The following is a 10,341-nucleotide window of genomic DNA, read 5'->3' as shown; positions in this document are numbered from 1 at the left end:
GGCACTGGGAACATGGCACAGCCACATGGCCACCTTGGCAGGCTACATGAATTGACCTGCCACTGCACTGGGTGTTACTGTTGAATGTTAAATACACATGTTTCCTCTCCAAAACAGTTCACTCCATGATGGGAAGCATGCCCATATTTTGTTCTCATTCCCACGGTGTCTACACTTGCACATTTCTGCGTTCATATCAGATGTGATAAACTCATGCAATGCCGGGTGCTGTTGGACAGCATCTCCCAGTGGCCCAGTCCAGCATGGGCAGTGCTAAGGCATGATGGGGGCTGCAGTTCAGCAACAGCTGGAGGCCCACAACTCCCCACTCCAATTCGTATGCTGTGCGATGCTGCATCTTTGCACTGGGAAGAGGCTGCCTCGTTGAGGCCATGTTCTTGGTCTGCATGCGCAGACCTCATTCCACAAAGTCACAGCCATTCGGCCTCTTTGGAAAGTGATTAGCTGTTTTCTTATACAAGCCGTCAGCCATTTGTACAATTCTATAGAGCAAATGAGGGACTGTGATGTATTGTTTCAGTTAATATATTGACAATGGTACATTTTTCCTCTTAAATTTGGACACAGCCTTGAAACACTGGCAATACTGAAAGTATATCTTCATTGAGACTCAGTATGACCATGTTCTATCAGATGAAGTCATATTTTCTCTGGGTCCATCTTGGAGCTGTACCAGGATGGTATGTGAGGCAGATTGGTGTATTGATTCCCGAGAAGCACAATGTATTGAAGAAAGCCAGCTCTTTCTCTTTTTAGGTCAACCAACATGGACACTTTCCAAGCAGGAAATGTAATTGGAAGTGACATTTTCCTAATAAATTTTCATATTTGTCCGAAAACATTTTGCATTGATGAGAAAACACTTTTGTTGCACATTTCCAGCCAAGTATCTGAGTGAGAGTCCTTGAGAAATCCCCTAATACTCTGCTTGATTTTCCACAACTGTTAAGTTAAAGGATAACAGAATCTATTTACTTATGATATCTCCCTGGGGTGCTCTGAGGATTAATGAGCGCTTGAAGATGAAATGTATTTGCACACTGTAATAGCAATCTATTACAGGTATTAATTTCCATTTTTACTTAGGTTGTGGATTTTGTTTTCTTGGCACACATTTTCCTCTTACAAGATACATGTTGTCTGACTCCAGATAATAACTATTCAAACAAGATCCTAATTAAAAAGCACTTTTAGCACTTGCTCAATCTGTATTTTCTACAAAATTGATAATGGAGATTTTATGTAATTTTATTAAGGCAGTATGGTCTGGTAGCATATTGCATTCACATAAGCATCTGTTGTGCAAAGAATGTAAGTTTTATTTTTGCAATTTTCTTCTGCACTAGTCATCTCTTAAGAATAATTCAAGGAGAATACTGACTTCATTGTATCACAGCCGCACTGTTAACTCCAGAGAATGTCTCTGTCTTGGTGTTTACTGCACAGTGATACTGTTAGCAATAAAATAAATGCAATTTCTTGTTTAGTAGACCAAGCGAATATTGTTTACTTCTCAAGCTTATGTAAAGACTTCATTGTAGGCGAGTTCTTGGAAGTCTACTGGGTACTTGCTTCTGTTGATATAAAGGAATAAGAAAATAGCTGTATAAGGTTTTGAATTTCAAGCATAATATCCAGCATCAAAAAGTTGCACAACACTTTAAGCCAAAGAAGGTCACTCACTCCAAACCAGAAGAGAGTTTTATAGCTCGTTGCTATGGAGGTAGGTAGGTAGATTTAAAGGAATTGTTATCTTCCTTTAAATTGTCATCTTTTCTTTTTTAAAAAGATATTTCAAGAAGCACCAACAGGAAATATAGGGGAGGTAGAGTGTGTGAAATGTTGAGGAGCATCATGTGACAGAGGGAATTGAAGCAATGGTACATTGACTATTGAAATATTGCTATTTCAGTTGACAAATAAAAGTGTGAAGTTGTTCTTGCGGAAGAAAAATCTGGAGTGTCAAAATTAAGAGAGATGGGGGTGGGAGAGATGGGGAGGAAAGGCTATGCAGGGGGTGGGGACTTTTACTTCAGGCAGAAGTACAGCAGTCCTAAAGGGGCAAATGGGGAGACCATTAATGTGGATATGCTTGGGTGAGATTTGACAAGGAAGTCCCATTATTCAGAAGCCCGTGAAGTTAGACTGCTGGGTGGGGACTTGGAGATCAGAGTTCTAATCCCTGCTTGGCCACGAAGCTCACTGGACAGCACTGGGCCACTCATGGACTCTCAAACTGACCTACCTCACCGGGTTGTTATGCAGATAAAATTGGAGATGAGGACCATGTTAACCATCTTGGGTTTTACGCAAGATAAAAACAGGTAACATATAAATGTAATAATATTCTTTCTTTCTTTTCTTTCTGAGGCAAACACCAACTGGATGTTTTACATTGGAGTGTTTTACTTTATATAAGACATTGCTCAATATGAAGGTGTTCTCTATTTGAAGGTCTATTTAAAGTCTGGTTGAAAGAGAAAGAACCACCAGAAGAAAATCTGGGCCTTCTCAGAAAAATAGACTTCCCCCTAAATGTTCCCTGAAAACTCAAAAAGAGCAGACTTTGTGAGAGCTACTTGCCTGCCCTTCACAACCCTAAGTCATATCCATCACGATGTTCTTTATTCTTTATTTGCAAGGTAAGTTTGGAAGAAGAGGGACATTTGGATAAATGGTAACAGGGAACATCAAAACTTACTGCAGAACAATCTTCTGCAGCCTTCACCTGTCCTTTCCACCAGTTTTCTTCATCATTACGAGAAGGAATGGTTGTCAGTGAGGAGGATCTGATTCCAAACTGAGCTGAATTTCAGAGGAATTGTCCTGAAGCTAAACACAATTTTTGATTCCAATGTTAAAGTGTTCATGGAAAGAATATGAACAGGCTATAAAACAAAGAATGTTGAACAGGCACATTAAACCAAGAACCTAAATTCAAACAACACAATGTAGGTATGCAAAGAATTTATGCTTTCCCACTGAATGCTACATAGGATGCTGTATATAAACTAATTATATTCCCTGATTAACAATTTTAACTGTATTTTTTATTCCTAGCTTTGGGGGTTGCATTTTGTTCCATCTCTGTTTAGCTGGATTTGACTTATGTGACATCATGGAAAAACTGACTAGAAAAATGGATACTGATTATTAAAACATTGGTTCCCAAAAGCCAAATCTAATATATACACTGAAACAAAATCAATTATTTTAACACTGTCCAGGACAGTCTAGCCCTCAGCAACCAAGTAATTTCATGTTGTTCAGGATAGGCTTCTAAAAGATAAGCTGAAAGATAAACAGCAGCACTCTGCCCCTCCACCTCTGCCCCAGATGTACACATGTGGGTGTTATAGTAATAGACTTGCTGAGTTGCGTTAAATCAATCTCTCTCTCTCTCTGTATGTGCATGCTATCAGTACACCTACTTTTATTAAAACCAGAACTTCTAATATATCTCGCAAGTGTTTTCTGTCCTAGAGGTTTCTGTTGGCTTCTGTATTGCAAGCATTGCCATTACCTGACATAGAAATACATTGGAGAAAGGCAGCATCCTTATTAAAACTTGTCTAGTAAATATATGCTTTTCCCCTTAAAAAGCAAGCAATGAATATTTAAACAAATGTCTTTCTACTTGGTCATATCGGTTTGCTTTCTCTAGTACTGGCAGCTTAGGGTGTCTTCACGGCAAGCAGCAGAACCTTTGGGCAGATTTTCCATGTAAGGTTGTTTATAAGATCGAATCTGCATAAGAATTTGCCACACGGGGATAGATTCCTGCTGCCTGCCATGATTGGAGTCTCTGTATGGGCCCTGCACAAAAGCATGAGTGGCTCTGATTGTTTCAAAAGGGGCATGCGCTGTCTCAAAGCCACTAGATGCAGGCACATAATTAAACTGTAGGTAACAGATAATTAAACTGTTAAAATAAAAACCGGAAGATGAAAACCACAAAGGTTTAGTACACACCGAGTAGTATAGAAGGCCATTCTTTCATGATATGCTGTCTGGGGCTCAGCATCTCAGGATGCCAGAGGTAACTTCAGGAATTTGAGCCACCTTCATGGATGGCAGGAATGCCCAGCCCCTTGACTGGTTAACGTTGTTCGAAAGAGCTTGTTTGGGTCTGTAGCACCCTAGAGGGCTGATGGGCTGCTTTTGCTCTATGAGCCTGCCCAAATGAAGAAATCTTTTCGAGATGCCCTTCTGTCAGCCCCACTTGTTTCTGAGCCTAAATGAAGAATAAGATGACAAGGAAAGGACCTCCATTCAGGCAGTGGATTCTGTATAAACTTATCTGAAGTAAAGAAAATGATGCATGCTGCCAATGAATTGAGAACAGTTTCTCTTTTGTAAGGCATGGTGTTCCCTTGCTGTGGTTTGTTGAAATGCTTAATTCTCAATTGTATAGCCAGCTGCTTTCATATTGGAATGACGATCTCTTGGGAGTCAGTGCTAGACACAAATGGAAATACTCTTACAGATATCTCAGGCCAATAAGATAATTTTCTTCCATTATAAAAGCATTCTCTTAATAAGTTTAATTTCACAGAAATGAGTTTATACTTTGATAATGTAATCAGTATTGGTGATTATGAGCCTGTTAATCAGTTCAAAGCAGATCAGCCACAGAATGCAGAAGCAGAAGAGAAAACTGGAGCAAGTGGCTGCCTTAGCAGAGCATGCAGGGTAACTGATGAATTTCTAAGAATCCTCCTTGTGGAAACCCATTTACAAACTTCAATTGTGAACAAAGCCATTTTAAATTGGAGTATGTTTTACTGGACCTGTTATTTGTGGGAGGGTGTTTGAAATAAATCTCCACCCTACTCCAAATGATTACTAATTATGAAGCTATATTACCAAATTGTTTATTCTGCAGTCCCTAAACTCTGTCTGGACACCAAGGAATGACATGTGACTCTATGTTGTTTAGAGATTAGGAAAATGCAGGCGTTCATGATCCATTGGCCAAAAACTATTATGCATATGTGAGACTCTCAGAAGTATTACACCTGGAAATCCATTCCACATTCAGCATCAGATTGCCAGAAAAACCCATTTGCTTTCCATGTTCTGTCCAGACCTTTAACAGAAGTTCTTGTTTTGTCTTAGTTGCGTGTATTAGTAGTTATTGCACATGTTTCTTGCTTGTGGTAGCACTTCATCCCTTCATCAGAGATGTTGTTTGTTTGTATGTATGTGTATGGAACCTTTTTATGCTGTTCCTCAGCCCTCTGCCCCCAACACAGAAAGGTTTCTGGAGTGGCTCAAGAAGAATGAATAAAAGATGGTAAGTATATTACATGAATATATAGAAGTGAGCATGCATACTGCACACAGACATACTGCAAAATTGGTGAAATATTAGCTATTCTACATGATAATATAGTGTTTGTTGCCCTGGCCCTATTTAAAAATAAATAAATAAATTCCTAGATAAAGTTGTACCATATCTGGTAAAAGCAATGCAGATTTCCATGAGCTTGTCTGCAGGTTCAGAAAATATTTAAGTCCTGAATTTCAAAAACAATCATGTATTTGTTGACATATAGGGGAAACCTTAGTAATACCTACTATTAGTATGGGTAACATCATACCTGTGATAACAAATAAATGGCTACCATTGCTCCCAGTGGTTAACAAAGCTCAACAGGAAAACTTTAGTTTCTGGTCTGCTCCTTAGAAAAAGGAGTTTAACAGCTCTATCCTACAGGTCTCCCCACCTCCTTCTCTGCTTATAAATATTAGTGTAATACTTTATGGGTGGAGATATACTAAATCCACGAAAAGCAACAGAGATTTTTGCTGAGTCTCTTGCAACTCTGGAATATAGAGTTGCAGATGGGCAGAAACTTCACATTCCCGTGTGGTGGCTATTTTGGGCAGACCTGGGGGGCAGCCATGTATGTCCTCCACCTCCTCGTAGTTTCAGTCCCCGGGCAATGCCAGGCGTATGCTTGAGATTTCATCCGTGCAACTGTGCCCTCTGTTGGCACAGCTTCGTTGACTAAATCATGCTTCAAAAACACCATCGCTTGCATTTTGTTTACAATTGTAAACACAGCATACAAATATTTTATTTTGCTAGACCACCTGCTTGTTACATTGTAGGTGCTAAATGAACGTTCACTTCTTGCTCTATGCTACCTGTATGGATTGGATTAAAATCTGTGATGTGGATACAAGAGCTATTTTTCATGGTTTCCTCTTTACTCTCTAAGAAAAGCCATGCAAAACAGAGTGTTGGGTTTTTTAAAAATAGTAGTGAAATCATTTGTTAGTAATGATTTGCATATGTGCATTATTTCTGTGTTTCCTCCAGCAAACTCCACAAAGCCATTCCAAAGACTCTTCCATTAATGGTCTATTTATTTATAAAATTCTTACTTATAGCTTGTGATACACATTTAAGAATGAGATACTCCTTTCTATTTGTAGAAAGATTAAAAATAAGTAAGGCCAAAGACAAGTTGACTGGGAAGACAACACTAAGTCTGTTTAATTGGGAGCAATCCAATTGAACTTCCACACTGAAATTCATGCACAGGATTGTACTGCAAAAGACTCACACTTGGCAGTCATTGGACAATATTACCTATTAATTTATTTAAATATTTATATATCACCTCCATTATCAAATCACAAGGTGATAGGCAAAATGCTTTAAAACCTCCATTAGAATAAATGCACAAATATATAAACAAACACACAAAAACACATGCAAGATAGGAATTAAACTCAGAAAATCTCTGCATAAACATATTTTTTTAAGGAGAAGCTGAAACACCCTCAAGTTGTGTGCCTGTCCTATGGCAGTGGGGAAGAAAACACCAAAGGCAGGGTGCTACAACTGAAAAAAAAAAGCATTTCTTCTGGTGACCTGTAGATGGAACTTTGTGGGCAACAGGAGGCCTTGATGTGCAGATGACAGGGAACAGGCAGAGGGGTCCCAGCTTTAGTGCCCTATATGCCAACTGCGACCCTTGAATCCACTCCAATAATTGGCAGCTAGCAGAGTTCTCTGAGCAAAGCTGTTACATGGCCCACTCAGCAAGATGAGTACTGAATTTTACACCAGTTGCAGTTCCTGGACCAGTCTTAAAGGAAGCCCCACAGAGAGAACATGGCAATACTCCAGTCTTCAGCTTACCAGTACCAATGTACGTATCACCTTGGCCAGACTATGATCATCCAGGAATAGCAAAGAAGCGATTGACTCCACTCTTAAGGAGCTTCCCGCCTGCTCACGTAGCTTGAATTTGCGTTCCTTCCCTTCAGGCCCTCCCCCAGACCCTCCCCCTGAACTCAAGGCAGTCGTTTCTCAGCAGCTGTCTGACAAATCTCACTCATTAACCTTAACATGTCCGTGCCACGTTCCAACCTGTCCCCTTCTCCACCCAGTTCACATTTCAAGTCTGAGCATTCTAGCTGGGAATGCTGTGTTTGGAGAGAAATGGGGCCCACGTCGACAGAATCCACAAGAAAGCCATAGCTGCTGATGGTATGGGCAATTTACGGTTCTTCCAAGATCAACAAATAAGACAGGAACTATGACTCAAGCTTGGTGATCCATCATTTGTTAGATAATATGGGAATGTGGGCTTGAAATGGTGTTTTGACTTGAAATGGTGTCGTATGCTGCAATGACTACAGGATGTTGAATTTGTCCAACCGCTGCTGATACAAATGTATTCTACGTCATAAGTTTATGTCAAATAAAAATGTAACAAAAAATAAAGCGGAGAAAGAAAAACTTTTTTTTCAGCTTATCTTTGAACTACTTTGGTGGGAGCAGGTGGACTCAAGCCAGGTGGCTCATGTCTTCCCTGGTTCCCGATTGTGGGTTTCTTAGAGCATCCATCCCCAGTGGGAACCAGAATGTGTATTAGATATATTAGGGGGTCAGCACAGGGTAGTGGTTAGGAGTGCGGGACCGGGACTCAGACGACCTGGGATCTAGTCCCTGCTTGGCCATGGTGCCAACTAGGTGGCAGTCACAGACTCTCAGCCCAACCTACCTCACAGGGCTGTTGCTGTAGGGATAAGACTGGGGGGGGGAGAATGACGTAAGCCACTTTGAGTTCATTGTAAGACAGAACCAGGATATAAATATAATAGATAGATAGACAGATGGGGGCAGTGCTTTGGAGTGGTTTGAGTGTTGGAGTGGGACTCTCTGCCCAACCTACCTCACAGGACTGTTGTGAGGAATCCACTCTGGGTTCCTTGGAGGAGGAAGAATGTCAGGCGATAGATGCAATAATCACCGCCATTATCATTTTTTAAAAAACTCAGGAAGCAGGGCTCTTCTAAAATTGTGGTGAGAGCAGCCCGGCCGTAATGCTGGAGATGTAGAACTGAACCATGCACCTCCAAGGTCAAGTACTGACCAGATGGGCAGCTGGATTCTACTTGGCCATGGCCGAGAGGATGGCAGTTTCTACCACAGAAACCTCGGTCAGTGGACACAGGGCAGCGATGGGGCATCCACAACTCCACCCAAGGGACACATTCAAGCACACAAAACCAGTGTGGTGTAGTGGTGAAGAGTGGGGTGCCGGGACTCAGATGGTTCTAATTTCCATTCCACCATGAAGGTCACCGGGTGACTTTGAACCAGTCACTGCCTCTCAGCCCAACCTACCTCACAGGGTTGTCGTTGTGGGGATAAGATGGAGAAGAGGAGGTGAATTATGTAAGCCGCCTTGACTTCCCTGAAAGGGAAAAAAGCAGAATTTAAATAAATAAATAAACACCACTTCCTGCTTGCTTATGGCCCCCAGCACCCTCGCTCTGCCTAATCCTATGGCTGCAAGCTGTGATGGATGGGATACCCATATGAATGTTGCAAATGAAGTGGTGAATTTAGAAAAATGGAAAAAATGTATCTACTCACCAGCTAGGCTATTGTTACATGAAGCTTAATGTGTAAAGCCCATGAGTCACTACAAAGCAGGTATCTGGCCCCAACTTGATTTCTGTGGGTTCTTTTTTTTTTTTTTTTTTTTGCTTTTCATACAGAAAATAATCCAGGGATAAGAATTTACAAATGAAATATAATCATGTTATGTAAACATTACAAACTTCAAAAGTATTTCAGACAACAGAATGGATACCCAATTAGGGTTTAAAATATACAGTTTCCATCATATATAAAAACAATTAAAACCATTCAACACATCTGAATCCTTCTTCTTGGGGGTGCCCCCCGCCCCCCAAACTCACCGCCCAAGGCAATTCTGGGAATATCCTCACTTCTCTGGTACAGAAGTTAGTGCCCAACTTTAGATATTCTGGGTGCCTCAGGGGAACATTTTTAATACTGGCGCCCATGTCCAGTCCCAGTCAGTTTTCTCACCAGTTCTACCTGACCAATGCAGAGAACTGCAACATAAGTTTCAGAGGGCTGGGAGCAAAATGCCACCTTTGCAACTCTCTCCTTCCCGCGCTGATCCAATGGCCATCTCTCATTCTGCTGCCCCTGTATGGCCCATGGAAAACCTCCAGGGAGAGTCCCCGCCCCACCCAGTAAGTCTGGGCCTTGTAGTGCAAAGATATCTGAGGATCACGATCTACACAAAGTAATTCCATTCCCAGAAGCAGGCGAACATAATTCTTTAGGATATGGGATGATCTTTAGCGGTGGTGCAGTGTTAGAATCTCGATGCATTTGATTCTTCTTCTTCGACAGAAGGGAATGTTTGCAGCTGGCAGCGTTGCAGAATAGGAAGCCTCAACCCCGGCAGTCTTTTTCCCCCCACTGAAAGGATTTGACTTTTACCCACGCCCACTTCAGTATGAACCCCAGGGAGACTCCGCTCTGCGTCCCATCCTTTTACGTTTAAGATCCTGTGTGCACGCCTGAGATTCTTCGCTCTCCCGCAGCACACTCGCCTCCTTGGCGACAGCGGTCGTTGCTCTCTTCGGGAGCGAGGGCTGAAGGCGGGCGGGCAGGCAGCGGAGGGGCTTCGCCGCTGACTGGCGAGGGCCGCAGGAAGGGCCAGGGGGCCTTGGGCGGGGGGCGCCGCCGCCTTTGGCGCTGCAGAGCGGACGACGGAGCCAACGCAGGCGGGAGGTGGCGGCGGCGGTGCGAGGCGCGGGGGAGCCGGCGAGGGACAGGCGGGGCCAAGGCGAAGGTCTGCGGATCACCGCGCGCATCAACTTGCACGCACGCAGCGAGGCGCAGTCGTCGTCCGCCGCCGCCGCCGCCGCCGCACTCCAGCGCGCAAGTCGCCCCGCAGCCTCACGCCTCCCGCGACCATGAGGAGGAAAAGATGACGGCGGGAGCCCCGTTCTGCGCGCACGCTGACAAGC

General features: G+C 42.7%; 1 long non-coding RNA gene across 1 annotated transcript; it reads right to left on the bottom strand.

The window, feature by feature from the left end:
* Positions 1-1,253: 1,253 nt before the first annotated feature.
* LOC123017225 lies at positions 1,254-8,709 on the bottom strand. The gene is made up of 3 exons (XR_006413555.1): positions 8,672-8,709; positions 2,723-2,853; positions 1,254-1,595 (listed from the first exon to the last, which is right to left on the bottom strand). It is a non-coding gene; the product is annotated as an uncharacterized LOC123017225 (long non-coding RNA).
* Between the last annotated feature and the right edge of the window lie 1,632 nt (positions 8,710-10,341).

The sequence above is a fragment of the Varanus komodoensis genome, unplaced genomic scaffold (genome assembly GCF_004798865.1).
Source record: "Varanus komodoensis strain SLA01 unplaced genomic scaffold, ASM479886v1 scaffold9, whole genome shotgun sequence".
Taxonomy (NCBI): domain Eukaryota; kingdom Metazoa; phylum Chordata; class Lepidosauria; order Squamata; family Varanidae; genus Varanus; species Varanus komodoensis.
This window is presented reverse-complemented; position numbering and strand designations above follow the sequence as displayed.